This window comes from Armigeres subalbatus, chromosome 2 (assembly GCF_024139115.2).
Source record: "Armigeres subalbatus isolate Guangzhou_Male chromosome 2, GZ_Asu_2, whole genome shotgun sequence".
In the NCBI taxonomy this organism is placed as follows: Eukaryota; Metazoa; Arthropoda; class Insecta; order Diptera; family Culicidae; genus Armigeres; species Armigeres subalbatus.
In genome coordinates, this window is record NC_085140.1 from 222,848,404 (window position 1) to 222,876,277 (window position 27,874).

At 43.9% G+C, this 27,874-nt stretch overlaps 2 protein-coding genes and 1 long non-coding RNA gene across 8 annotated transcripts in view; 1 reads left to right on the forward strand and 2 right to left on the reverse strand.

Moving 5' to 3' along the window:
• Positions 1 to 11,731, reverse strand: part of LOC134211743 (uncharacterized) — a 39,398-nt gene extending 27,667 nt beyond the window's left edge. The window contains exons 1-2 of one of the 2 annotated variants that reach the window (XM_062688915.1): positions 11,345 to 11,731; positions 3,963 to 4,172 (exon numbers count right to left, since the gene is read on the reverse strand). The gene's annotated coding sequence lies outside the window, so the exon portion shown is untranslated. Of the gene's footprint in view, positions 1 to 3,962; positions 4,479 to 11,344 lie in introns of those variants that run through there. The other variant, XM_062688914.1, reaches the window with a different exon arrangement.
• The window catches only part of LOC134211740 (scavenger receptor class B member 1), a 152,212-nt gene that overhangs the window by 22,780 nt on the left and 101,558 nt on the right, over positions 1 to 27,874 (reverse strand). The window lies entirely within an intron of this gene.
• On the forward strand, positions 11,791 to 13,856 carry LOC134211745 (uncharacterized). The gene is made up of 4 exons (XR_009979081.1): positions 11,791 to 11,900; positions 11,962 to 13,005; positions 13,074 to 13,150; positions 13,225 to 13,856. It is a non-coding gene; the product is annotated as an uncharacterized LOC134211745 (long non-coding RNA).

The window sequence follows — 27,874 nt, forward strand, 5'->3', positions numbered from 1 at the left end:
TCTTGATTTGTAGTCGCGCGTCTTACCGCATAACTAAGGAGGGCTCTAAGCTGCTCATTAGACAGGAATATTAGTTACACTTACAGCCCTTTCCACTAGAGCTTGGGCTAGTATCTGGCCAGACCACTCGTTTCCACCATTTTGAACTCAATGTAATCAGTAAAAAATTAAGCTGCTTTCTCTCGTCGCGCGCGGATGTGTAGCAGCTAGATTGTTTTCGGACTGTGAAAAAGACTGGCACTGTAGGTACCGGACAGCATTTTTTCTCATATTCGATCTTATTCGTACGGTTCCCTCCACTACAGGCGATTAGAACTAGGGATCCTAAAATCATTATAGGATCCCTAATTAAGGCTGTGAACCATTCCACCGATTCGTTTAACTTTTAATTAAAGTTTGACACTTCGATTGTTATTTTCCCATTGTGGTTAAAATTTGACTCCGAAGCCGACCCATTTGAGTTTCGACAGATTGATAGTTATTCGGAACGAAATGGATTTGGCGCCAATTTTCTCGCGAACAAAGTTTAACTATTGAACTGTCAAATTTAACCAGGCACCGGAGCAGGGTTATTTTTAACCACGGCGAAATAACCATCGAACTGTCAAACTTTAACTAAAAGTTAAACGAATCGGTGGAATGGTTCACAGCCTAAAACGTGCGAAATGATTGTCAATAGAGTCGAATTTCGTTTTCCGCCAAGCGCTCCCCGACCGACATGGGTGGCCATTCCCGCCAAACATTGGCCTGGATCATTTGTTTACCGGTGTGAGAGGTGTGTATATTGGTGTGAAGAAGAAAATTCCTCCTTCATTCGAAGTGTCGAAATGAAAGGGAATGGTGTTCTACCAAGATTTGCAGAACAAATGCTTTCTGTGTCGAGCTGAAGGTCATCGAAAGGATGCGTGTCCACAAAGGAATAAAGTGAATCAGCAAAAGGAACAAACAGCTGGAAAGAAGGAGACAAAAATGAAGGAAAATAACCCAGAAAGACAACAAAAATCATACTCCGGGGTTGTTATTGTGTCGCCAGCACTAAATTGTATTCCGACTTCCGACGTTTTACTTCCGAACTTACTTCCGACATCATGAACGTCAGAACAAAATTTGAGTTTGTTACCAACACATCGTCGGAAGAGCGTTCGGAAGTGTGGAAATCGACTTCCGAACTTCGATTTGGTGCCAGCGACGTTGTCAGCGACAAAACAAGCTCGATTTTGTGACAGATAATTCCGTGCAGTGCTGCATATTTATTTTATTTTACCGTGTGAATCTCGTTGGAAGTGGGCCTTGCTGCCAGTTTATCAGCGTCATACTAACAGTTTTGGTCTAAATGCACAATATCGGCTTCGAAGTAGCAAACGGAAAAACACCAGTGGAAGTAAGGAAAAATATCATCATTAAAGTACCAGAGGAAGATGTAGTCGAACTGGACGCTTACCGACGGGAACACGGAGCCGACCGATCTCCCCCCAAAGAAGACAAGATGCTTCTGAAACTCCTTCGGAATTATTGGTTGTATTATTTCTAATGCTCCGTAGAGTTTTAATTAAACAATTGAGCCTAATAAATAAATGAAATTATTTAAAAAAGTTTGCTGCCAACGGTGCCGGTGTTAACATTCCGCGATCATTTTATTTCGGGTAAGAACTGCGAATTATATTAAGTTTTTACTTCAGACTAATGACTAATTAAATAAAGTTAAGTTTGATAAATATCCCATCAACATTTCGGGTTGATCCTGTGCGGAATGGTGTTAAAAAACTTGTATTTAGTTGCACTCTGAGAAGAAGTGAAGTGCAGTGATAATCGCGGGAGGATATTAAATTGGCACGTAACTGCTAATTTATCCCAAAGTTTGAGCTGAACTACACAGGATCTATTGAAGAAATATATCCATAATGACGGCCCAGTATCCAGAAGGTAGCTAAAGCCGGAAGGGTACGATGGGCAGGGCATGTTGCAAGAATGCCGGACAGCAACCCTGCAAAGATGGTGTTCGCTTCCGATCCGGCAGGTACGAGACGGCGTGGAGCGCAGCGAGCGAGATGGGCAGACCAGGTGCAGAACGACTTGGCGAACGTGGGGCGTATCCGAGGATGGAGAAATGCGGCCTCGAACCGTGTATTGTGGCGTCAAATTGTTGATTCAGTGTTATCTGTTTAGATGTTAACTAAATAAATGAAATGAAAAATCCATAATGACGGGAAGTAAATACTTAAGCGATGAACAGGTTAGTAATTTGAATATTGGATTTTTATTCGACGCTTTTCGTAGCATTCGAATGTTGGTGGGAGAGACGTGAAGGAGGGGTGATGGAGATCCGTTAGCGGACGGGTGCCATGCTGGCTACCATCGTGGTACTCTTCCAACTATGTCCTTAAAGTGATCTTCCTATGCTGTGCTGTAGGATCTGTCAAAGCTAACACCGTCGTGTGTCTTCTTCTTATTTTTACTTCGTCTATAAATGGAACATTATTGAACTCTTTCCGTATACGAGCAGCGTATTTCACGGAACCGCAGAACAACTGACTTTCTAATTCTTTTCATGTGGTGTTGATATTACCCATTTTCCGCAAGCGGTAATGGCCGCCAGCTTGCCTGCGGGTTAGTATTTGACGTATTGTCGGCGTAGCACCAAGTTAGAATTCGGAAGTCGGGACTTCCGAACCGAACTTTCTTCCGAAGTTTTATTTGTCAAACTAATTGATGCGTTGTTTAGCGCATCTTTAGGCGAATCCAGCGCATTACTTCCGAAGATGGGAAAGTTGCCTGTATCTAGAGAAAAATCCAACTTCGGTATAAAAAGCGGTATAAATTTATTCCGGATAGACAATATGTGGAGGTCAACTGCACCCGCCATTCTAAGCATTTTGATCAATGTGGTATATAAGAAAACCTAAATTCATTTCATCAGCACCTTATTATATGCTACATTGGACAGAATGCTCGGTGCGGTACACTGACAAAAATCCAATCATATCCATTATGTGTGGCACACATAAATTTTGACTATAGCATTTACCACATAACGGCTATGTGAATTCGCATAGCATATATGTGGAAACACACATAACCATTATTACCTAATAACCTTTATGTGGATTCTCCTATAGCGGGTGGTTATTAACGCACACATAAAATTTATTTGGAAATTTCTTTAGATTTTTGCCATTAAAAATGTGTGGATTTTTATTAGTGTAGGTGCAGTTGACCTCCACAAACGTCATATCAGAGACTAACTTGCAGGCAAGCTGGCGGCGCATGTCCGTAGAAGACAAACGGTCTTATTAGCGTCTTGTACATGACATCATTGTACATTTTATTAGTTTATCACAATAGAGCCTTAATAAAACTTTAAATGTTTTTCAGTGATCTCTTAATATAGTATCCAAACGCTTAGCATTTTTTTTTAAATTATGCCATAGAAGATAAAATTAAGCGCACACCAGGGTCACACTATTGCTCTTTGTCGTAAATTTATTGAAAAACAAAACATTGCGAAAAACTACGGCCTCAAACTACCTTTCGATATACTCAAAACTATCTTGACTAAACATGTACTGCGCGTACATTTACAAAACAGCATTATCCAGGATGAATTACGATAAAATGAAGCACTGAAACTAACACAACAAAAATTATTACAAATAAACGCTCATTTCTGATTTTTAAATTTCATGGCTACCAACTCGACAACTATTCCTTCGTCGCCGAGTCTGCTGTTGAACTTTCCATATATGCGACCAACTCGATAACTATTTCTCTACCCATAAGCAAAAGGTTGTGGGTTTCTTGCACCACAATTTGTAACACCATTATTTATGTAATGTAAAATATGTTCTCTGTATAGACTGATAAACTTTTCCGTTAAAAGACAAAGTAAACAAAACAAACCTCCATTTATCAAAATTGGTGATTTTTGTTCTAGCAAAGTTCGAGAAAAACAGTCATCAACTTACTTGTATTATTGGTTGTAGAAGCATCATTAAGCAAAAACATTTTCCTTTAACAACAATCTGAAAATGGATTAACAAACACTATTTTCCACTTTGCTGCACAAATGTTATTATTTCCGCACAAAAGTTCCATAAATGGTACCAAAAATTGGGAGCACACAACTTCTACCGACCATGCCATTGTCGGGATTTCCTTTTGCACAAATTGAAACACTAAACACAAAATTGATTAATCTTATCAATATTTTTTTTTTTTTTTTTTTTTTTTTTTTTTTTTTTCATTCTAGTTCGGGACACTGTTCTATCACCAGAGCAATCGCGTCGCGCTTGAAATTCGTTCGCTGTTTGTTGCGTTTTTGCAATCGGATCGTTAATCCAAGTGGTTCTCTGCTTAGTTGCTGGTGGTTACTAGTGGATTGGCTCAAAATCCGATCAAAATCGATATTAGAACGACGAAAATAGAGTGTATCGAAGTGAGTTTGAAGTGCTTCTATCGTGCGGGTACGGCAAAACAACAACTCGTCGGCATTGTTCATCACTCGTGCCGAGGAGAGCCCATTAGGCTATCCATGAGGACATTCAGCGATGGGACTGACAATCGAAATCAAAACAAAATGTGTATGCAGTTGAACGGAACTCACTTCTGGTGTGAACCGCGCTTAACAATTTCCTTTGAATTGTTCTGCCAGTCCGGTCAGAATCTGTCAAAAAATCAAGGTAAACAAAAATCGTCAGCTGTTTGCAGCTGTCTTATGGATTGCCTTATTGCGGTTTCTTCCATATGTAACCCGAGTAGGAGAAAGTGCTAAAGTGCGAACATACCATCGTTCTGGTTTTTAGTTCGAAAGTTTCACATTATACATAAAGTGACAAAAAGTGGTTCGGGTTCGACGTTGAAGGGGCATAAGGTAGGAAAATTGTATTTTCACTATTTTATTAGCTCTGGGGTAAGCAACGGGTGACCGTTGCTAACATTTTGCGATTTTCCAACGTCTACAGTGTATTAAAACTGGAGTAGTGTAGGGTAGGGCGGTCATGGCAGCCGCGAGCAGCGGCGACCCTGGCGGGTCTAGAGAACTATGGCCGGGCTTAGGAAACTCGTTAAACGGACTTGGAGGGCTGACATACCTGCAACTGATTCCGAAGCATGAGACGAAACCACTGCCGCAGGATCCTTTCATCATAGGTGCTTCGGTGGAAAAGGCTGCAGGTGGAGCAATTGAGGGAGCATCAACAGAAGCAAAAGGAACTCGATATATGTTAAAAGTTAGGAAGCAAGTACAGGTCAGAGCGCTGCTGAAGTTGTCTATGCTTATGGACGGCACTGAAGTTGTTGTCCAAGAACATCCAACTATGAACATTAGTCGTTGTGTTATATCCTGCTTTGAACTCATCCATATGGAGGAGCAGGATGTTCTACACCATCTTACAAGCCAGGGTGTGATCCGAGTCCAACGGATCACTCGTAAAGATCACGGTCTGATAGTTAACACGTCCGCCTTAATTCTCACGTTCAACAAATGCAATCATCCGTCATATGTTAAGGTTGGCTTACTACGCGTTGCTACTCGCTCATATTATCCAAATCCGCTTCTATGCTACGGTTGTTTTCGTTTTGGCCATCCTCGTCTCCGCTGTCCTGGTCCTAAGCGTTGCTTCAACTGTTCAAAGGAACACGAATTAGCAGAAGAAGAATGTACGGCCATTGTATTAACTGCGGAGGAGCACATCGACCAAACAACCGTCAGTGCCCGGTTTTCAAAAGGGAAGTGGAGATTGCCCGTTTGAAAGTGGATTACAACCTTACTTTCCCGGAAGCTCGTAAGCGAATCGAAACAGGAATCGGCAGCTATGCTGATGCCGCAGCCCGGCAATCAACCGAGAATAAACTGGATGATCTAATGAAGAAAATGGAGGCAAAAGAAGCTAGAATCACCCAGCTTATGGATGACATAAAAAGAAAAGATGACAAAATGGAAAGAATGATGGTCCACATCAGGGCGAAAGAATCGGAGCTCCGTCAAATCCAAGCAACGATGCAAGCAAGTCAAATGAGTCAACGAAACGAAGAACCTAAATCATGTCAAGTGAACCAACAATCCCAAGCGAGCCAATCGGGTCAACAAAGCCAGCTAAACCTATCAGCGGTAGCTGCACATCAGCATCGTCTTGCTAAACAGATCGGAGAATCTCCAGTAATGAGGCAACTTAGAAATAGATCACCGGCGATAACTGAACCCAAAGGCAACGGAAGCAGCAAGAAGCAGAAAAGAAAAGAAAACCGGCACAACAACACTTCGCAAAGTCCACCTCCGAAAAACTGCCGAAAAACCGCCACTTCAGATCAGGATGTCGAAAGCGTTGACGAAGACTATGAGGTCGAAGGAACACCCCTTAACCATCATGTTCGATAGGAAGCAATCCCCCCTACAACTATCGACCAGCAGTAACTTCCTGATAAACGAAATAGACAGTGATACGAATCGACTTGAAGGGAGGGAAAGTGTAGTACCCCCTTCACTTTTACAAGTAAGAGCGCAACAGGTTGGAAGATCTGTCCGGGACGTTTTACCCCTACCCGTTGATAGAGAATCCTCCTGTGCGGTCGATCATAGAACAGATCAATGTACCCTCTACCCACCTACTAAGAAACCGTATACTCACGTACCGTACACATTCGCTGCACCTTCCACAAGTACTGTAATTAATACAACCCTGTCCTGCGACGCCGCCGGCGCCACAATTTCTAGTAACTGGTTTGGCGAAGAAGAGATGAAAGTAGCTTCTCCACTTCCGAGCATGGAAGGGTCTGTCCGGGGGGAAGAGGGCGGTACTCACTCCAAGAATATTCGGCCCTCGCAATTCTCCTCCCGGCTTTCCGCCAGTGAAGCCTGTAGTCATCATGAGACCCGAATGAACGAGCTAGTACCTGTATTATCACCATCAACATCAAACCACTGCGTTTCTATTTCGACGCGCCACAATCGATGTGGGGAGGGAGAGCGTGAAGTAACCTCCCCCCTCCCAAGGGTGGGAGTGGATGTCCGGGGGGATGTAGGTGAGACCAGCCAAGAGCGTCTTGCACCTCCTTCTTCCTCCTGGAATCCGGTCGATTTTTCTACATCGTCATCATCTGTAACTTCTTCCGGATCCTGCAATGAACCTACTAAATGCTTCGCATTGCAGTGGAATATACGCGGCTTACGTTCTAACATTAGCGAGCTCAAGTTGTTAATTAGTAGGTATCAACCATGCATAATAGCTCTACAAGAAACCAAAGTAGATAAACGAAACGTCACACCAGAATTTGCCGGCAAGAACTACACTCTACTCGTTGAAAACGGAAGCCGTCGGTATTGGCAGCAAGGTGTAGGGCTTGCCATTCGTGAAGGTGTTCCTTTTGAGCGCATTGATGTAAACTGTAACCTCCAAGCAATCGCAGTTCGGGTACAGCTTCCGACTCCAATGACGATAGTGTCACTATACATTCCGCCAAGTGATCAACGTTGTCAAACCGAATTAGACAAATTACTGGATGGACTGCCAACTCCATTATTGCTTCTTGGTGACTTCAATGCTCACCATCCTGCATGGGGTTCACTTACAACAAATCTACTCGGACGCTACATTGCGGAAAAAACATTGACAAAGCAGCTGATCATATTGAACAATAGGTCGCATACACGTATTGATCCAGCAACGGGTTTCACGTCAGCTTTAGATCTGTCAATATGCTCGGAGATGTTAGCCCCAAAATTTATTTGGAGGACACTTTTGGACACACATAATAGCGATCATTTTCCGATCACAATATCCGCACCCAATTGGTCACGAGTACCGACAAAGACACGACGATGGCTTTATGATCAGGCGGATTGGACAGCATACGAGAGGTTAACGGCAAGCAGCATTAAGCCTGGGGACCAAATCGAAGTCGACGAATTTGTGAACCGAATCCTATCAGCGGCAGTATCCTCCATACCTCGAACATCTGGCCATATTGGTACAAAATCGGTACCTTGGTGGTCGACAGAAGTAAAAACAGCGATTAAGCTTCGCCGAAAAACATTAAGAGCATTGAAGCGCATCAAAGCAGCCGGTCTAGACACATCCGATGCACTTGGAAAATTCCAAGTAGCCAGAGCAGAGGCGAAGAAATCAATAAACGAAGCAAAAAGAAAATCGTGGGAGGAGTTCGTCGGGAAAATATCAACGAATAGCACTGCCGCTGAAATGTGGCACTCAGTTAACACATTGAGAGGAAAGAGGCAACACCGTACAGCCGTTCTCAAGCGGCCTGATGGGTACACTGATAATGCGGAAGAAGTAGCAGCAGAACTGGCCAAGCACTACTGGGAAAGATCAGCGTCCTCAAGCTATCCTCCATTATTTCAAATGGCAAAGGAAAAAGCTGAACGAGTTCGCATACAACTCCTACCTGATACAGGCAACACGTACAACTCGGACTTCTCCTTGGATGAACTCCTGTACGCACTTGATAAAGGCCGAAGTGCCTCTACAGGCCCAGACACTATTGGATACCCGATGCTACAAAGACTACCTCTATCCGTAAAGACGGCATTGCTAGAACTTCTAAACCGAGTATGGCGCAGTGGCGTTTTCCCATCCAGTTGGAGAACTGGAATAATAATACCAATCCCTAAACCGAATACCACTGAATCCGGCCCCGCTGCCTTCAGGCCAATTACTCTCACAAATTGCATATCGAAAGTTTTTGAGCGTATTATAAATAGAAGGTTAACAACCGAGCTGGAGTCAAATGGTAGGCTCGACAAGAGGCAACATGCTTTTAGAGCTGGTCATGGCATCAATACGTACTTGGCGGAGTTAGACAGGTCGCTACCAAACAATGATGAACACTGTCTCATAGCATCGCTAGACCTCTCGAAAGCTTATGATACCACATGGAGGTACGGTATTTTACGCACACTGCGCAAGTGGCAAATCAACGGGCGAATGTTCAACATTTTGAATAGCTTTCTCGATGGTCGGTCTTTCCGCGTAAGTGTCAATGGAGCATACTCACAGGAAATGTCTCTAGAAAATGGTGTACCGCAAGGGTCTGTGTTGTCCGTCACACTATTTCTAGCAGCAATACAACCGATTTTTCGTATTGTTCCGAATAACCTCATCGTACTCCTGTACGCGGACGATATATTATTAGTAGCGCGAAGGAAAAAGGAGCAACCTATGTATCGTGATTTACAGAGAGCCGTGAAAGCTGTCGACAAATGGGCTAAAAGCGTCGGATTCAGCATATCGGCAGATAAATCTAAAATTTTCTACTGCAGTCCTAATGCCCGCCGAGAGCCTGGGGCAATATATCTATTGACCGTGTTGTTATACCAAAGACGAGACAGTTGAAAGTCGTCGGCGTAACCTTAGATAGGACCCTAACATTTAAACCTCACTGTAAACTGGCAAAAAGAAAATGCGATTCACGGCTAAGAATCATGAAAATGATAACCGACAGGATTCCCCGAGGCCAGCGAGCTGCACTGTTACGAACCGGTTCAGCAATAATAACAACACGCCTTCTTTACGGCATAGTTCTGTTTAGTAGAGCAAAAAACGAGGTTATCCATTCACTTGCGCCTATATATAATAAAATGATCCGAATGGCTTCTGGTGCATTTGTTACCAGCCCAACTCTAGCGATTATGGCAGAAGCTGGCACAATACCATTCAACCTCTTGACTGTCCAATCTTTAACTCGTGCTGCTACTCGCTTGATGGAGAAAGATTGATCTAATATCGACCTCCCAGTTGTTCGGAGAACATCTGAATGTCTCATGGAAGCAGTAGAGATGACATTACCGAAAGTAGAAGTGCGCTCGCGGCTTAGCACTCGAAAGTGGCATGAACACAAACCAGGAATAGTATGGGATGTGAAGCATAAGGTCAAAGCAGGAGATCACCCGATTGTAGTAAGACCTATCGTACAAGAGTTGTTGGCAAATAATTTCAATCGTTCCGTGGTAGTATATACCGATGGATCGAAAAGCGATAATTCAGTTGGAGTAGGAATATTCTGTGATAATCTTCAACAATCGATAGCCATACCGTCATTTTGTAGCGTGTTCTCAGCGGAAGCCTATGCGATCAAACTAGCTCTCGGTACATGTACATCGAACAATTTAGTGATTCTCTCGGATTCAGCGAGTTGTCTTTCGGCCATAGAAAATGGCAAATCACAACACCCATGGATCCAAGAAATAGAAAGAATGCTTCGAATACGTCCAGCTCAGTTATGCTGGATCCCTGGCCATGCCGGAATTCATGGCAACGAAGAAGCAGACCGGCTTGCCAAAGAGGGACGAGACAGGCTACCACATGAGATCGCAATTCCAGGAGTAGATGTGATAAAGTCTATCAAGCAATCAATCCGTATAAGATGGGAAGATCAATGGTCACATGAAAGAAACGTCAAACTAAAGGAATCCAAACCTAGCACCGTTAAATGGATAGACCAGGAAAATCCTGCCGATCAAAGGATGCTCACGCGACTACGTATTGGTCACACTCGACTAACTCACGAGTTTTTAATAAAGAAGTCATCCCCACCAGTTTGTGAGTGTTGCGGAACAATCATTGACGTCCGCCATATTATTCTGCAATGCAGAAAATACGACGATGCTAGAAAAAAATATCGACTAGATCAAACAAGCTTGTGTGCGGCTCTACAGAATGATCCTGGAGGTGAAAAACGTATGCTGGATTTCCTACAAGAGACAGATCTGTATCGGCAACTGTGAACAATACGAAGAAATGCAGAAGAAGAGGAAGAAGCAGTAAAAGAAGAAGAAGAAGAAGAAGAAGAAGAAGAAGAAGAAGAAGAAGAAGAAGAAGAAGAAGAAGAAGCAGATTATTGGGGAAGATGAAGAAGAAGCATACTATTGAAAGAAGAAGAAGAAGCTGATTATTGGAAGAAGGAAAAGAATAGTGTTAGTAAAAGTGATATGAAAGAGAAGTTGACGCAAAGTGATGCACAAGAAAACGGAAGAATACAAAATGAAGAGGAAGTTGAACAGAACGAAGAAGACGAGATATGTGTATGAAAGTGTAAAATCAAGCGAAAAGCAACAAAAAACAAAAAAGCAGTAAAAACATTCAAAAGAAAGTGAACTAAATGAAAGAAAATAGAAATCTATGCAAATAACTGGAGAAATACAACGAAAGCAGTACCACGGAATCGGCGAACAGCAGCAACTAATATAATACATAAGCTAAGTGAATTTACTGTACCCTTACCATATATATATATGTTTTTAATTACTCTAATTTATCAGACACGAATTCACGGATAGTGTAAAGTGTCACTAATAAACAACAACAACAACAACAACAATACTTTTTTTTATTACTGGCAGTCATTTTTCTTTTCAGAGTTTTCTTTTCTTTTTTTTTCATTATCCACACGCGTCCGTTCTCATCAATCTTCGTCACAAAACTGATCTCTCGTATTTCTTCCATGCTGAAACAGAGCTCCTCTTTTCTCTTCGCTCAGCATATATCGCGCTCTCAGCCCAAATAACGAATACGATCTCTAACAATTGCAACACAGCGCTCGTTGAATAAAAGGCATTTCAGCATTTCTAAGATTGCATATCGGAATGGTATTATCAACGTTTTTAAATATATCAATTTTTAATATCCAATTTCAATATCATATTTTTTTATTCTATTCTATTTCCTACAATTTGGTGCGATGGCGAATCTTTTTTGATCGCAGTTTCTTCTGGATTCCGTAGTAGGCCCGACTTCCACAGATGATGCGCCTTCGTATTTCACGACTAACATTGTTATTAGCCGTTAGCAAGGATACAAGGTAGACGAATTCCTCGACCACCTCGAAGGTATCCCCGTCTATCGTAACACTGCTTCCCATGCGGGCCCTGTCGCGCTCGGTTCCGCCCACAAGTATGTACTTTGTCTTTGACGCATTCACCACCAGTCCAACTTTTGTTGCTTCACGTTTCAGGCGGGTGTACAGTTCTGCCACCTTTGCAAATGTTCGGCCGATAATGTCCATGTCATCCGCGAAACAAATAAATTGACTGGATCTGTTGAGAATCGTATTCCGGCTGTTACACCCGGCTCTCCGCATGACACCTTTTAGCGCAATGTTGAACAACACGCACGAAAGTCTATCATCTTGTCTTAGTCACCAGCGCGATTCAAACGAACTGGAGTGTTCGCCCGAAATCTTCACACAGTTTTGTAAACCATCCACCGTTGCTTTGATCAGTCTGGTAAGCTTCCCAGGGAATCTGTTCTCATCCATAATTTTCCATAGCTCTACGCGGTCTATACTGTCGTATGCCGCCTTGAAATCAACGAACAGATGGTGCGTTGGGACCTGGTATTCACGGCATTTTTGAAGGATTTGTCGTACAGTAAAGATCTGGTCCGTTGTCGAGTGGCCGTCAACGAAGCCGGCTTGATAACTTTCCACGAACGCTTTCACTAATGGTGACAGACGTCGGAAGATGATTGTAACCTGCGGCTACCAATGTTACTCGCGGCTCCTCCGCAAGCGATGGTTTCCTGTTCTTCAACCCACCGAGTAATAATCCCATCTCATGTTAGTGAGAAGATGAGATCCTTCTCACTAAGATAAAATGGTAAAGACCGATTGCATATACGCGTCACTCAGTCATTCATTTACAGCGGTTTGAGCGTGAGCATAAAAAATAGAACGCTCACCACTTCGTTCATTTGCTCTCCGTTGTCTCAGGAGAGAATGGTTGCCAAATTGAAAGAACAACATCGGCTTGGTTCGTTGTTCGATCGTAATTAATTATTAAATAAAATAGCTCAGCTTGATTCCGAACGAGGATAGTCTGTCCGTGACCTCCTACGGGAATCGTAGTGCGCGCCGGAAAAATTAAACTTAAATTGAAGTGGTAACCAGTTAAACCAAGTTAAACTGAAGAAGATTTCTAAGTGCTAATCTCGAAGTTAGTGTGTGGTCTAGACAAAGTAGTACGGAAAACAATAGTACGGGAATAATTGTGATAGTACGGTCAGTTATATAAGGCATTGTTAGTGGCAGCCATTGCTAATTTATATGTTGTTCGCATGTTATTATAGCTTAAAGATCTAAACCACCACACGTGGCAAATCGTAATCAACCAAATTGTAAAATCATCATTATCTACAAGAAAAAGGTAATTCGCTCGTAAGAATATGTAGGAGTAATTGGAAAGTGACGTCATAAAGGGGGTACTAATTATATCCGCAGGTCCGTTTAGTGGCCTTTTTCTTCTTTTTTGTGTTGCTTGGCAGGACGGTAATCGCTGGAAGTGGGTTCGGTGGCTTTCCGACGCGCACGGGCATCCCTCACGCCTAAACGAGGTCTGTGGAACGACAGTGGGCATTCCATCGCCCGAGCAAACGACCATCTCGTCAACCCGGTAGCCAACAGCCGGCCGACGAAGCAGCCATCGCTATTAGCCACACGTGAACCACCTTGTCGCCCCGGTAGCCAACAGCCGGCCGGCGAATCAGCCATCGCTATTAGCCACACGTGAACCACCTTGTCGCCCCGGTAGCCAGAAACCGGCCGACGAATCCGTCATCGCTATTAGCCAGCTGTGTGCCCGTTTCAATCAACCATCGTGTCGCCCGGTAGCCAAAAGCCGGTCGGCAATTCCGTCGTCGCATCAGTCACACGTCCGCCCAGCCAAGCAACCCTCTCGTCAGCCTGCCGAGCCGCCATCGCTGTAAGCCACCAGTTCGCTGAGCAAACCTCCTGCAACCAGCATTGTTCTCTGTCAAGCCGGTGGAGCGAACCAGAAGGTCCACGTGTCACCATCGCATCGCTGCCTACGCTGAATCAACGTCCGATCGTCGCCACGACGGTGAGATTGGAGTCTATCCGTGGACCTATTCACCGATCAAGTGATCGGTCCCCGAAGCAGCTGCTACCGGCAACCATTCGCCAATTCCGGTCCTCGGATGCCGTCTACCAGCGACATCATATGCCCTAAGAGGCCAACGAGTGATAAGTACCCCTACATTTATATGACGTCACTATAGAAAGGCCAACGTAGGCCAATAAATAAGCATGTAAAATGAAACAAGTTGCGTAGGTAGCATATTCTTTCTAGAGCAAGCACTCCCTGAGGTTTCTTCTTCTTCTTTTTGCTTTATTGTCGTCCTCCGGACTCACAAAGGAGTCGTCAAGCCTCGCCCGCAGAGGTCAGGTACTGAGTGTCGTATTTCGGTAAGCTTTTGAGCATTTAATTTTGTCACGATATCTTTTGGCAACCTTTCCGCTTTGTCACACCAGAGAGCACGTGTCGCGTTACACACGTGTGTATGCTCCTACTGTAGGTGAAGGGTGAAGGACTAGTGTGTGTGTGGATCAAAGTAAACGACCCTGTTATTGTCTTCCCTCCCTAGCCTCGCAGTAGCTAACCACGGGTAACATGATCTGGAATATCACTTTGTAGGCGGCATTAGGGATGGTGAACTCGCGAAAGTTCTCACACTCCAGCTTGTCGCCTCTCTTGTAGAAGGGGCATATAACCCCTTCCTTCCACTCTTCCGGTAGCTCTTCATTTTCTCAGATTCTGACTATCAGTTTGTGCAGGCAAGTGGCTAGCTTTTCTGGGCCCATCTTGATGAGCTCAGCTCCGATACCATCCTTACCAGCTGCTTCATTGGTCTTTAGCTGTTTTGGATGGCATCCTTAACTTCCCTCAAGGTGGGGGCTGGTTGGCTTCCATCGTCCACTGAACTGACGTAGTCATCTCCTCCGCTGCCTTGACTTTCACTGCCTGTACTCTCAGCGCCATTCAAATATTCCTCGTAGTGCTGCTTCCACCTTTCGATCACCACACGTTCGTCCGTCAAGATGCTCCCATCCTTATCTCTGCATATTTCGGCTAGCGGCACGAAGCCTTTGCGGGATGCGTCGAGCTTCTGATAGAACTTGCGTGTTTCTTGAAAACGGCACAGCTGCTCCATCCCCTCACACTCCGCTTATTCCAGGCGGCGTTTCTTCTCCTGGAAAAGGCCTCCGCTTCCGTCTATAACATTCCACGTTCTGCCGGGTACCTTGCTGCAGCGCGACCGCCCGCGCTGCGTCCTTCTCACCAATCGTTCCGTCGACTTCGTCCCATATACCCGACGTTGTTCTCCGCTGCGTCGTTAATGGGTGCTTTGACTGTATACCAGCAGTCCTCAAGAGGGGCCCCATCGAACTCACCCTCTTCCAGCTACGCTATCATAGAAAACTGGCGTTGTTGTTATAAAAATATGGTGAAAACTAAGCTGCTGTTTGAAAGAATTTCCTTTTTGATTGAATCACTTGTTCTCTGTAACTACACATCACAGCGATATGATTTCTAAGACAGAACATAGCAAACATTTTTCTAGATTTTTATACGCTTGCTATTTACTTCCATTTCAGCCACCTTCAACATGATGTTGCTTTGTAGACGCATTATAACCGCATGGCTAAGGAAGACTTTTATATTACTATGGTAGATTATTGTTAAGCGTGATCAATCGTTTTTAATAATTTTATGACACCAGTTAAACTTATTCATTCGCATAACAAATTTCAATTTTGGCAGGTGTTGAGAAAGAATTCGGTGTATATGTAAAAAAGATATCGAAGCAGTGCATAATCTACATCCAAGCCTTTCTCAGCTATTTTCAGAGGATAACATAAATTTATCGAATTCTTTTATCTTCGGCTTCGGCTTCGCTATGCTTTTTGACGCTTGAGCTTCAATAAACAAATTATTTGGACTATAACTTTGTAATAATCGATTCATCCTTAGTTTTTATATGATGATTGGAAGTAAAAAAATTGAGGAATCTCATTTAATAGTGACGTGGTAAATAATTGACAGTTTTACAACAGAGAGGTTTCGTTCAGGGAGAAAAAAAAAGTTGTTCGGGGCCCCTCGGTAGATTTTTTTCAAATAGAGCTTGCTGACGTTTACTCACCCTTCTCTTTCAATCGCACGGGGAGGATAGGATTTGTTTTCATCGGGAAACGCTTCGGAAGCGTTTCCCGATGAAAACAAATCCTATCCACTCTGTGCGCGTGCAAGAGAAAGATGATTAAACGTCAGCAAGCTCTATAGTCACGAAATGAAAGCTTAAGATCTATATTTTGATATTTTCACGTAGTGAAAGTTTTAGCGATACTCATTTTTTTGTCATAATACATACACACGCCGTGGATTATCTTGATTTTATGACATCAATGATGATTTTTTTTAATTAACTCGCATGCATAATCCCATTTTTGAGAATTCCCAAATCGTTATCAATTTTTTAATATGATTTGACAGAGAGAAACGAAATTTTGTGAACAATCTGCCCGACATGAGAGTCTGATATAAATACAATATAAAAATAATTAAGTTCGTGGTACAATCTCTATATATAAATATGAGTTTGCATTTCCTTTCAGGCAATATAACTCACGAACGGGTTGACCGATTTATACGGTTTTCTCACTGAAAATACAATTTTGATGCGAGTTGTAAGGAAACCCAATACGATCGCGCAAAAAATGATCTAGAGTGCGGCGCTGAATGAACTCAACAATTGACAGTAAGAGTGCAAAATAAAGTCGATTCGATGTTCTATAGCTCGATATACTCGATTAAGTTGAAAACCGGAATACGTGACTAGCGAAGTTGGATTTTTCTCGCAATACGTACGTTAAACCTAACTTCGCTAGTGGCGCGCTAGTCCAATGAGGGCCTAATTAGACTAGCGCACTACTAGCGAAGTTAGGTTTAACGTATGGATTGCTAGAAAAATCCAACTTCTCTAGTCCCCCATTTTGGTTTTCAACTTGACTAGCGATATCTCTCCCTATGTCGATGGTTTCTTCGGTCACTGCAATCTACGTATCGCTAGTCAAGTTGAAAACCGAAATGGGGGACTATCGAAGTTGGATTTTTCTCGCAAACCGTACGTTAAACCTAACTTCGCTAGTAGTGCGCTAGTCTAATTAGGCCCTAATTAGACTAGCGCGCCACTAGCGAAGTTAGGTTTAACGTACGGAATGCGAGAAAAATCCTACTTCACTAGTCCCGTAATCCGGTTTTCAGCTTAATCATGTATGCATTTTGGCTTTCTTCATCTCGATAACCTCCCTATCTCGAAATCTCTCTTTCTCGAAGTGTTGAAATCGTATTATGTTCTGGATTCACTCTCCTTATGTCGATATGTTCAAATTTTTAGGCTACTAGACCATCTTTGGACGATAACAAACGCATCAACAATAAGTAATGACATTTGTTTTGTTGTCGTTTTTCATAGCAACAAGCTTTTTTGGATCTAGTACCCATTTAAATTTTTCTTCCATTCCTCGATCTCTCCCTATCTCGATGGTCCCTTCAATATCGAGATGTGGAGAGGCGACTGTAGTAACATCCCGAGCAAGCTCGGGTACGTTCAACTAGTTTTTCTTGCGAATTTATCGAAAAATTATCTATTAAATCCCAAAAAAATATCTGATATTGGATACGAAATCGAGAAAGCACAATAAAATGGGCGTAATTAGGTTTAGCGGAAGTATCTCACCGTAATGCTACGTTTTGAAAGAACAAGTGAATTGAACAACTTATTTGAATGCAATTGACTTGTTCTATTCTCCGTTCAAAATTATGGACGAGAACAGATTCCCTGGGAAGCTTACCAGACTGATCAAAGCAACGATGGATGGTGTGCAAAACTGTGTGAAGATCTCGGGCGAACACTCCAGTTCGTTCGAATCGCGCCGTAGAGTAAGACAAGGTGATGGACTTTCGTGTTGTTCAACATTGCGCTAGAAGGTGTCATGCGGAGAGCCGGGTGTAACAGCCCGGGTACGATTTTCAACAGATCCAGTCAATTTATTTGTTTCGCGGATGACATGGACATTGTCGGCCGAACATTTGCAAAGGTGGCAGAACTGTAGACCCACCTGAAACGTGAAGCAACAAAAGTTGGACTGGTGGTGAATGCGTCAAAGACAAAGTACATGCTTGTGGGCGGAACCGAGCGCGACAGGGCCCGCCTGGGAAGCAGTGTTACGATAGACGGGGATACCTTCGAGGTGGTCGAGGAATTCGTCTACCTCGGATCCTTGATAACGGCTGATAACAATGTTAGTCGTGAAATACGAAGGCGCATCATCTATGGAAGTCGGGCCTACTACGGGCTCCAGAAGAAACTGCGGTCAAAAAAGATTCGCCACCGCACCAAATGTGTCATGTACAAGACGCTAATAAGACCGGTTGTCCTCTACGGACATGAAACATGGACAATGCTCGAGGAGGACTTGCAAGCATTCAGAGTATTCGAGAGACGGGTGCTTAGGACCATCTTTGGCGGTGTGCAAGAAGACGGTGTGTGGCGGCGAAGAATGAACCACGAGCTCGACCAGCTCTACGTCGAACCCAGTATCCAGAAGGTAGCTAAAGCCGGAAGGGTACGATGGACAGGACATGTTGCAAGAATACCGGACAGCAACCCTGCAAAGATGGTATTCGCTTCCGATCCGGCAGGTACGAGACGGCTTGGAGCGCAGCGAGCGATATGGGCAGACCAGGTGCAAAACGACTTGGTGAGCGTTTGGCATATTCGAGGATGGAGAGATGCGGCCTCGAACCGTGTATTGTGGCGTCAAATTGTTGATTCAGTGTTATCTGTTTAGATGTAATCTAAATAAATGAAATTGTTGTGTACAACCCTAATGCGATGTACCGCACGGTACTGAGTACGCCGCTGGGCTCGCACAACGACAGCATAACTGTCACTGCGCGATGCTGAGGGTCTGTCTCATTTGGAGAATTAAACTGAAATTAAACTTAAAAGTGACATTTCAATAATTATCAAATAACCCTGCTCGCAGAGCAAGATTACTTTTGACAGATATCGAATCATTTTGCATCGATGTCTTATTGGAATTGCTGGATAGCACCAGCCATTTTTATGACTGGGTTATGTGCTAATTTTCGAACTGTCACTTTTAAGTTTAATTCTCCAAATGAGACAGAGCCTGAATAAAGCGCATCAATGTATTTTAATCTGGTTGTCGTTGTATTGTATTTTGTTATGTATGTTCAGTTTGTTTACGTCTGGCAATTTGTTAGTTGTGCCGATTTTAACGTGTCGCGAATAAATTAGTTTTAATTAAACAATTCGTGCGCGTTACATTCCCTGATGTAGGGATAACAATCCGAAACACCATCGGGGTTACCGCGGTACAAAAGTGGCGACGAGAATTCGCGAGTGAGGGTAGTTTTTCCATCGCAAAAAGGAAACTAACCCATCATTTCGTCACCCGCGCGAAAGAAACGCAAGTGGAGTGCGATGGCCGACGGTAGTGGGCAAAGTGGAAGGAATGGTGCCGATCCGCCGGGAGCAATTAATCAGCGGCAGCAAATTAATCCGCTGAATATTCCCGCACCAGTGGTCCACCAGCAGCAGCAGCAGCCAAACTTCGTTCCCGGAGTGCAAACACACCATCAGCAGCCATTCGTTCCCGTTTCTACTGCCCTGCAGCATATGCAGTATATAGCTTTCCCGCCCCACCAACAGCAACCGCAAGCCCATAGCAACAACGAAAGCCTGTTGATTCAACTGATGCAAATTGTGGGCTTCGTGGCCGTGCGGTTAGCGACGTCAATCGTCTAGACGCATGTGCTGTGGAGTGTGGGTTCGATTCCCGCCCCGGTAAGGAGAAAACTTTTCGTAAAGCGAAACGTTCTCCACTGGTCCACTGGGTGTTGTGTAAATGTCCTGTCCGTTGTCTCATGCTAGATGTTAAGCGTTCAGTCTGTGCGACCTCTGGTCGAAGACGGTGATTCTGTCTTAATAAAGTAATGCAGCAGCAGCTAGCCCAGTATAATGAGTTGATGGCTCGTCTCGTTCAGCGGCAGAATAGCACCGAAGACCAGCAACAGTTCCTTCATAGTATAGCATCGTCCATCAATGTGATCGAATCTCCGACTCTCTTCGGCCAAGTCCAAGCAGTGCGCAAGTTCGGTAGCGGAAAGCGATTTGGAAAGCGTGAACGTGAACAACAAAAACGTCCTTTCAGTGACACCGGTAAAAAGCCAAACTACCCGTGCTGGTTCTGCGGTGCACACTTACCTCATTTCACCGTATTCGGTAAATTTTACCGAAATCTCAACAGCAGAACTGTTCGGTAATTTATTTTACAGATTTTTTGTAATTTTTTCCATTGCTCAACTGTCAATATCACCGAAAATCAGTTAAATTATTTACCGAACAGTTCTGCTGTTGAGATTTCGGTAAAATTTTACCGAATTCGGCGATTTATTTTAAGTGTGTGTGCTACATTTCGTTCGGGACTGTGGCTACAAAACCCACAAATGCAACGATTGTGGCCAATTCGGGCACCGTGAGGGGTACTGCGACAGTGCTAAGTCCCGTAAACCTGGAAGCAGCCGCAGATTGCGGGAAGTTTCAAGCAAGGTGGTGGTCGTTGATATGTGCAGCGTGCAGTAGCGGCGCATATTTGTTTCTGTTGTTATATCCGGAACGCAGATACGGTTGCAGCTTGACACGGCGTCAGACATCACCGTCATCAGCAGGGACATATGGAAGAAGCTCGGAAGTCCTGTTATAGCACCAGCTACAGTGAAAGCGAAGACAGCGTCTGGCAACATCCTGCCGCTCGATGGAGAATTCGAGTGCAATGTCACGATCGGAGGAAGTACACGATGCGAGCTGGTACGCGTCTCCGAGAAGCAACTACATCTGATCGGTTCCGATCTTGTTGACAGCTTCAGTCTCTGGTCTGTACCCATGGACACCTTCTGTTGCAGCGTTTCTGGTTCCCCAGCTTCACTCGAGTTATCCTTTCCGAACGTCTTCAGCGAAAAGCTCGGTTTGTGCAGTAAAATCAAAGTGAAATTGGAGCTGAAAGAAAGTGTTCGACCCGTTTTCTGCCCGAAGCGTCCGGTAGCATACGCGATGTACGATGCCGTCGACCAGGAGCTCGATCGACTGGAGAAACTCAACATCATAACTTCTGTCGACTACTCCGAATGGGCCGCTCCTATTGTCGTCGTTCGCAAAGCCAACGGTACCATCCGGATTTGTGGAGACTATTCCACGGGATTGAATGCTGCTCTTAAACCCAATCAGTATCCGCTTCCACTTCCGGACGACATCTTCGCCAAGCTCGCTGGCTGTCAGGTATTCAGCCAAATAGATTTGTCCGACGCTTTCTTACAGGTGGAAGTCGACGAGCAGCACCGCAAGTTGCTCACTATCAATACGCATCGTGGCATATATTCCTACAAAAGTCTTCCGCCGGGTGTGAAGATTGCACCTGGTGCATTCCAACAGCTCATCGACACGATGCACAGTGCTTCGAACGTATGGAGCTACGGGACAAAAATCATAACTTACATTCTACACGTTTTAACTCAACGGTGTCTTTGGGAAAATGGTTGTAAACTATTTTTTCCACTAGTTGCATTACTGACCTATGTTAAATTGATAATTGCATTAGTGGCGTAAACGCCAAATTTCATAACATATAATATCCATCTTCTCGGATAGTCTTAGCACAGAGAACAGACATGGATGCTCGTTAAAAACGTGTGTAAAGATTTAAATTGCACCACAGCGCCGCCAACGCAGGCTGCCCGTCATAAAAACTCAATTCCACTAAGTGATGGCGTTATCATACACTTCATAAGCAATGTAGTGCTGCCACCTAGGAGCGAGCCAGGGAACAAGTCGGAATGAACACTAGCGCTAAAAAGTAAAACACGGCAAATTTGAACTATTTTTATCAGCACACTAGCACCGCGCAACGGGGGCATAACGACATACTTTAAAATGACCAGTACAAACTTTTACACAAGCACGCGAATGAAGATGAACGTCTGTTCTCTGTGGTCTTAGTTCTATCGAGGCACTCCGGTCGATGAAACCTGTTAAGCACGCATCTTACTTTCTTACAAACATAAGAGAGCAGATGCGTGTTTTGGTCGAAAGATCATTCAAGATTACCTTTGTTTGGGTCCCATCTCACTGCTCAATCTACGGCAATGAGAAGGCAGACTCGCTGGCAAAGGTAGGCGCACAGGAAGGTGAAGTTTATGATAGACAATACTCGAGCAACGAGTTTTTCCCATTAGTCCGTCAGAGTACTCTTCAAAGTTGGCAAAGAAATTGGACACACAACGAACTTGGACGGTGGCTATTTTCCATAGTTCCAAAAGTTTCTGGGCGAGCGTGGTTCAGAGGTGAGGACTTAAGTCGAGGCTTCATTCGCGTGATGTCGAGACTTATGTCTAATCACTATTCACTAAACGCACATCTGTACAGAATAAACCTTGTCGATAGCAACTTATGTAGGTGCGGAGCCGATTATGATGACATCGATCACGTAGTTTGATCCTGCTCGGAAAATGACGCCTCCAGAGAGCAATTATTGGATACCCTTGTGGTCTGAGGTAAACAAACCTTCAGTGATCTTCGTGGTGTTTTGGGAGATCGTGATGTTGTCTATATGCAGGCCATTTATAGTTTTCTTTGTGCTTCTGACATCAAAATCTAATATTTTGTTTTTTTTTTCTTTCTTTAAAGTTTTTTTTTGTTCTGTCTCTGTCTTTTTGTTCCGTAGAGCTCCATAGCTCTTGCCATCCGGAAGATGCTCCCAGTTATAACGCCCTTGAACTAAGCTCAGTGTATAATTGGATCTACAGGGTCGGAATCAAGGAAACCGGTACAACAACTCACTTACACTCACGAATTCATTTTAGCAGGAACTCAACATTAGGCCATTCCCATTAGTAGAGTTCAATTGTGGCACTCACAAACAAGCTTATGGTTTACAGTCGCTCAAAAGCCACACTGTAGAAAATCCTCTATCTTAATCGCGAAAGTGAGAGAAGGGGTGAAACTCAATTTGAGATCGGAATTATCGGAATGATTATGAGTAGTGGTGAACTTTTCTTGACACCTTAAAATGCCTTCAAACTCAATCGTTACATGCACTATAGGGTATATTAACAATTATGGATAACATAGATTTATGGTTTTAACTTAATCTAGTTTTTGTTTTTGTGACGTCACATTATTTTACTTGCGGTTTTTTGTATGAAGGTCTAGGTTCTTCTGTGGTCGGCGAAATGCGGTAACTGATTGCTTTGCGTTTTCTCGCACGCGGAGACGAGACGAAAATTCTGGCGATCGTGGCAGACGTCCGTTGCAGGTTGATGGACGTTGCTCCCTGCCGAAGCTATTGTAATTTTCCTTTCAGGCGGTTCACCGGAAGTTTTTCGTGGTCGGAGTGATAGCCGACGGCCTATCCAGCCCACCGGGGCTTCGCTCGACGTGCCTACTTGGCCGGGTGGCGAATTGACGCCTAATGGCCTCCTTGTCCAACGAAAAGGAATTGCTGGAGTTGTCCACGGGACGTAGTAACTACTTCAGTAACTTCAGTAACTACTAACACTACTAACTCACTTTTAACGTACTATTTTACTTTATACGCACTAACAAAGTTTTCAGTTCTATTTATTTTTTATCTAGACCTATAAGTTGAAGAACACAATAAAATGTTAGAAAAAAACACCACTAATAGAATTTGCCTATCATTGGCATACTTTGAAATTTTTAACGCGCCCCGCACTTTACTGCTCGCTTGAGCGGTTGGAACAGAAGAGATCGACAGTGTTAAATTGCCAAGCATTCTACCTACGAAACTTTCATAAGAAAACCGAACGAACCCGAGTTCGTTGGGTTAGTATTTGTCATATTTGTGAACACCATACCCTTTACCCTATCTATGCATGCCCATTTCAGCTGGGTATCTTTTGCCAGTGCTCAAACCGCTGTCAACAAACTCTAGGTGGGTGAGTGGTACCGTGCGTGCTGGAAAGGATTGGGATTGAGAGAGAGAACTCCAGTCTCTCACTGAGCTTCTGACAGAGTCGAATTTCGGTTTGTACTAATATTCCTTGTGATAGAGTCACAAGCACAATTTTAGAACCATTGGTTACACAGTCGAACCATTCCTCGAGCACGACGACACGCCACATGGTCACTGACGCCAAATGCTCGGATGAGAAGCTGAAATTTTCTGATCCCAAATCCTTAGCCCCGTCCATCCTTGAACATTGTAAACTAACCTCGAGTCACCACGAGTACACTGGCTTCTACCCCCTCTTACTAACCGTATAATTAAATTATATTGATTGTATATATCACAAAGAGCAATGGCTCCGTAAAGTGTTATACACGCCTGAGCCTACCAAACAAACGAAATTGAAAAAAAAACATATAATATGCTTCGTATAATCGAGATCTATTTGGGAAAATTGTCACTTATGATAAAAACTAATATTTGTGTAATTGACCTATGTTGAATAGATAATTGCATAAATGCCGTGAACGCCAGATTTTACGATATACCTCAAAGAATCAGGATCTTTATACAAAAAAATATGAGGTATGATAACAGTTTCTATTTCAACAATTGACAAATTTCCAATTGATCATCTCATAAGTGACGTAAACGCCAGTTCTAATGTTTTATACTATAGAATCAGGATATCCTTAGAAATGATTTGAGGAATTGTTTTTTTTAACGACGGTATCAGTAATCATTGGAATTTGTTAATTTTTTTTTTCAAGTTCGTTTATTTTGTAGGCTCAGACGTGTATAACACTTTACGGAGCCATGGTTTTTGATACGTACAATCAATATTACCTTATAAAGTTAGTAACAGAGGGGTAGAAGCCAGCGTATTCATGGTGACTCGAGGTTAAGTTTACAATGTTTAAAGATGGGTGGGGATTAGGATTCGGGAATCATGGAATCATCATAATCAAGGAATTTCAGCTGCTCATCCGAGCATTTGGCATTAGGGACGATGTGGCGTGTCGTTGTGTTCGAGGAATGGTTCGACTTGGAGCATCTTCCATATGGCCAGAAAATGAAGGATGTCTGACATGGCCGCGGATTTGACCAGAGGATAGTGTTGTTTTTAATGTCGATATTTTTTTATGGAACTAGAGCACGACAAGCAGGCTATCATCTGAGCTCTCAGCCTTCGATAACTTTTGTGTGGAGGTGCTATATCCTGAGCTTCCATCAAAAGCCCATTAGCATACAAGTTTTACCGTCCTTGAGCTCTCTACCGAAAGTTGTTGCATAATGATAAGCGAGGTACAATTCATTAGGTCTTGCAAATCAACCTCAGTGGACATTTCAACGCGTAAAGACTAGGAAGCAGATTTGCATGAACCTCGTTTAAAGTACTTCGAAGCAGATTGTACTTTCTCTCGGATAAATCAAAGCCAATGTACAACGCCAGTGCTTGTGCCGATGTCATAACCTTTTCCTGATTTGCGCTTGAGCTACTTGATATATTGGTGGAAAATGCTAGCTCCTCCGGTTAATTATTATTGATGGGGTCTTCAACACGTTGTTTCTTTGTTTCGTTTCATTCCTGAAACGGGTTTTGAGGTCTTCCCTTCGCGATGTTGAATGAAGGCTCGGTAATTCTTTCAATATTTGTATTCGGATTGCGAGGAAGATTTACCAATGAAGACAATTAGCGAGAGTTTGGCTTCTCAAATTTCTCGGATGATCGAAAGCGCTGTGACCATTTTTGATCAAACAAAAGAATGCGAAATTGCTTTAGTTCTTTCTCAAGTTCCTCGGAGAACTCATCAGGGTTATATACATCAGACAGAAACTTCAACATATGAGCTTTTCGTTGGTACGGATCAACGGAAAGGCACAGTTTGTATATATCAATGTTATAGAGCGCAAGAGTATCACCTAGAAAATCGTTAACAGCTATTAATAGAGCAAATAAGAGCAGCTGGAATCACTGCTATTCTCTTAAGAATACTATAAGTGAGCTGAGTACTTTTTTTTTTAAACTGTTTGAAGTTGTAGATCATTTCTTCATATATAACTTCATGCCCATGACTTGGAAGCTTTACTCATCACAATGATCGAAATATGTCCAACTGAAACACATTAAATTGGATCTTACTGACTTGATTTTACGCTTTCCATATCGATTTTCACAGTGAAAGGTACCGTTTGAAAACTTGGGCAATGCAAAAGATGCTTTTCACTAACAGGTGATAAACCTTCCACTTTCAACGATGGAAATGTTTACAAACACGAATTGTTTTGATCGTCCCAGTGACCTCACAAAGATACTAATGCGCATACAGCATAATTGAAACATATGTTAAAATCATGGTCAACTTGATTCGACTAAATACGAGAGTCGATTTTTCCATTTTTGTCCAAGGGACAAAGCACTGTGCGATGCTTGCCGGCCTAGAATGCACTTCCGGGTACCTCGATGACGTCATCATCGGAAGTAAAACAGAAGAAGAACACGATCGCACTCTTCGAGCTGCTTTGAAGCGAATCCAGGAATTCGGTTTCACCATCCGCGTCGACAAGTGCACTTTTCGTAAGCAGCAAGTACAGTACGTGGGTCACGTCGTCGACAGTCGCGGTTTACGCCCGGATCCGGCCAAGATCGAAGCGATATCCAAACTACCGCCTCCTACCGATGTATCCGGTGTACGGTCCTTCTTGGGGGCCATAAACTACTACGGCAAGTTCGTCCCCAACATGCGAAACCTACGATATCCGCTCGATAATCTCCTCAAAGCTGACGCAAAATTCCAGTGGACTCTAGACTGCCAGAAGGCGTTTGAAAAATTCGAACAAATCCTCTCCTCGGATCTGCTTCTCACACACTACGATCCGAAGCGGGAGATTATCGTCTCTGCCGACGCTTCCTCCATTGGACTAGGAGCGACAATCAGTCACAAGTTTCCCGACGGTAGCATCAAGGTTGTCCAGCATGCCTCCAGGGCACTCACGAAAGCGGAGCAAGGTTACAGTCAGCCGGACCGTGAAGGTTTGGCCATCATCTTCGCCGTTACGAAGTTCCACAAGATGCTCTTCGGACGGCACTTTCGTTTGCAAACGGATCATCAGCCTCTACTGCGGATCTTCGGATCCAAGAAAGGTATTCCGGTCTACACTGCAAACCGCCTTCAACGCTTCGCACTCAACCTGCTGCTCTACGATTTCGTCATCGAGTACGTGCCCACTCACAAGTTCGGCAACGCGGACCTGCTTTCCTGGTTGATCAACCAGCACGTCAAGCCCGATGAAGATTACATCATCGCAAGCCTCAACCTGGAAGAGGATCTCAGGTCAGTTATATCTAGTTCCGTTAAAGTGTTGCCTCTCCATTCCAGAGCCGTCGCGCAAAGCACCCAGGCAAATCTGCTGCTACGCAAAGTCTATCGCCACATCCAGAACGGTTGTCCCCAGTCCAAACTTTCGGGGTCCGACCTCCACCGGTTCCAAGCCAGACAGGAATCGCTCTCTGTGGTAGATGGGTGCATCATGTTTGCCGAACGGCTCGTCATCCCATCGTTGCATCGCCAGCGCTGCCTGGAACAGTTCCATCGTGGCCATCCCGGCATGCAGCGTATGAAATCTCTCGCACGCAGCTACGTCTATTGGCCCAGTTTGGATGCCGATATCGTCACCTTCGTCAAGGCATGCCAAAAGTGCGCGTCCGTAGCTAGATCACCTCCTCACTCTCCACCGGTGCCGTGGCCCAAATCGACAGTTCCGTGGCAGCGAGTCCACATCGATTACGCTGGCCCGATCGAAGGCGAATACTACCTTATCGTCGTCGATTCGCTCTCCAAGTGGCCGGAGATCGTTCAAACGAACCGTATCACCTCGACGGTGACCATCAGCATCCTCCGTGGGTTGTTCGCTCGCCTGGGTATGCCTGCTACACTTGTCAGCGACAACGGTACCCAGTTCACCAGCGCCGATTTGCTGATTTCTGCGCCACCAACGGCGGAACACCTCACGACGGTTC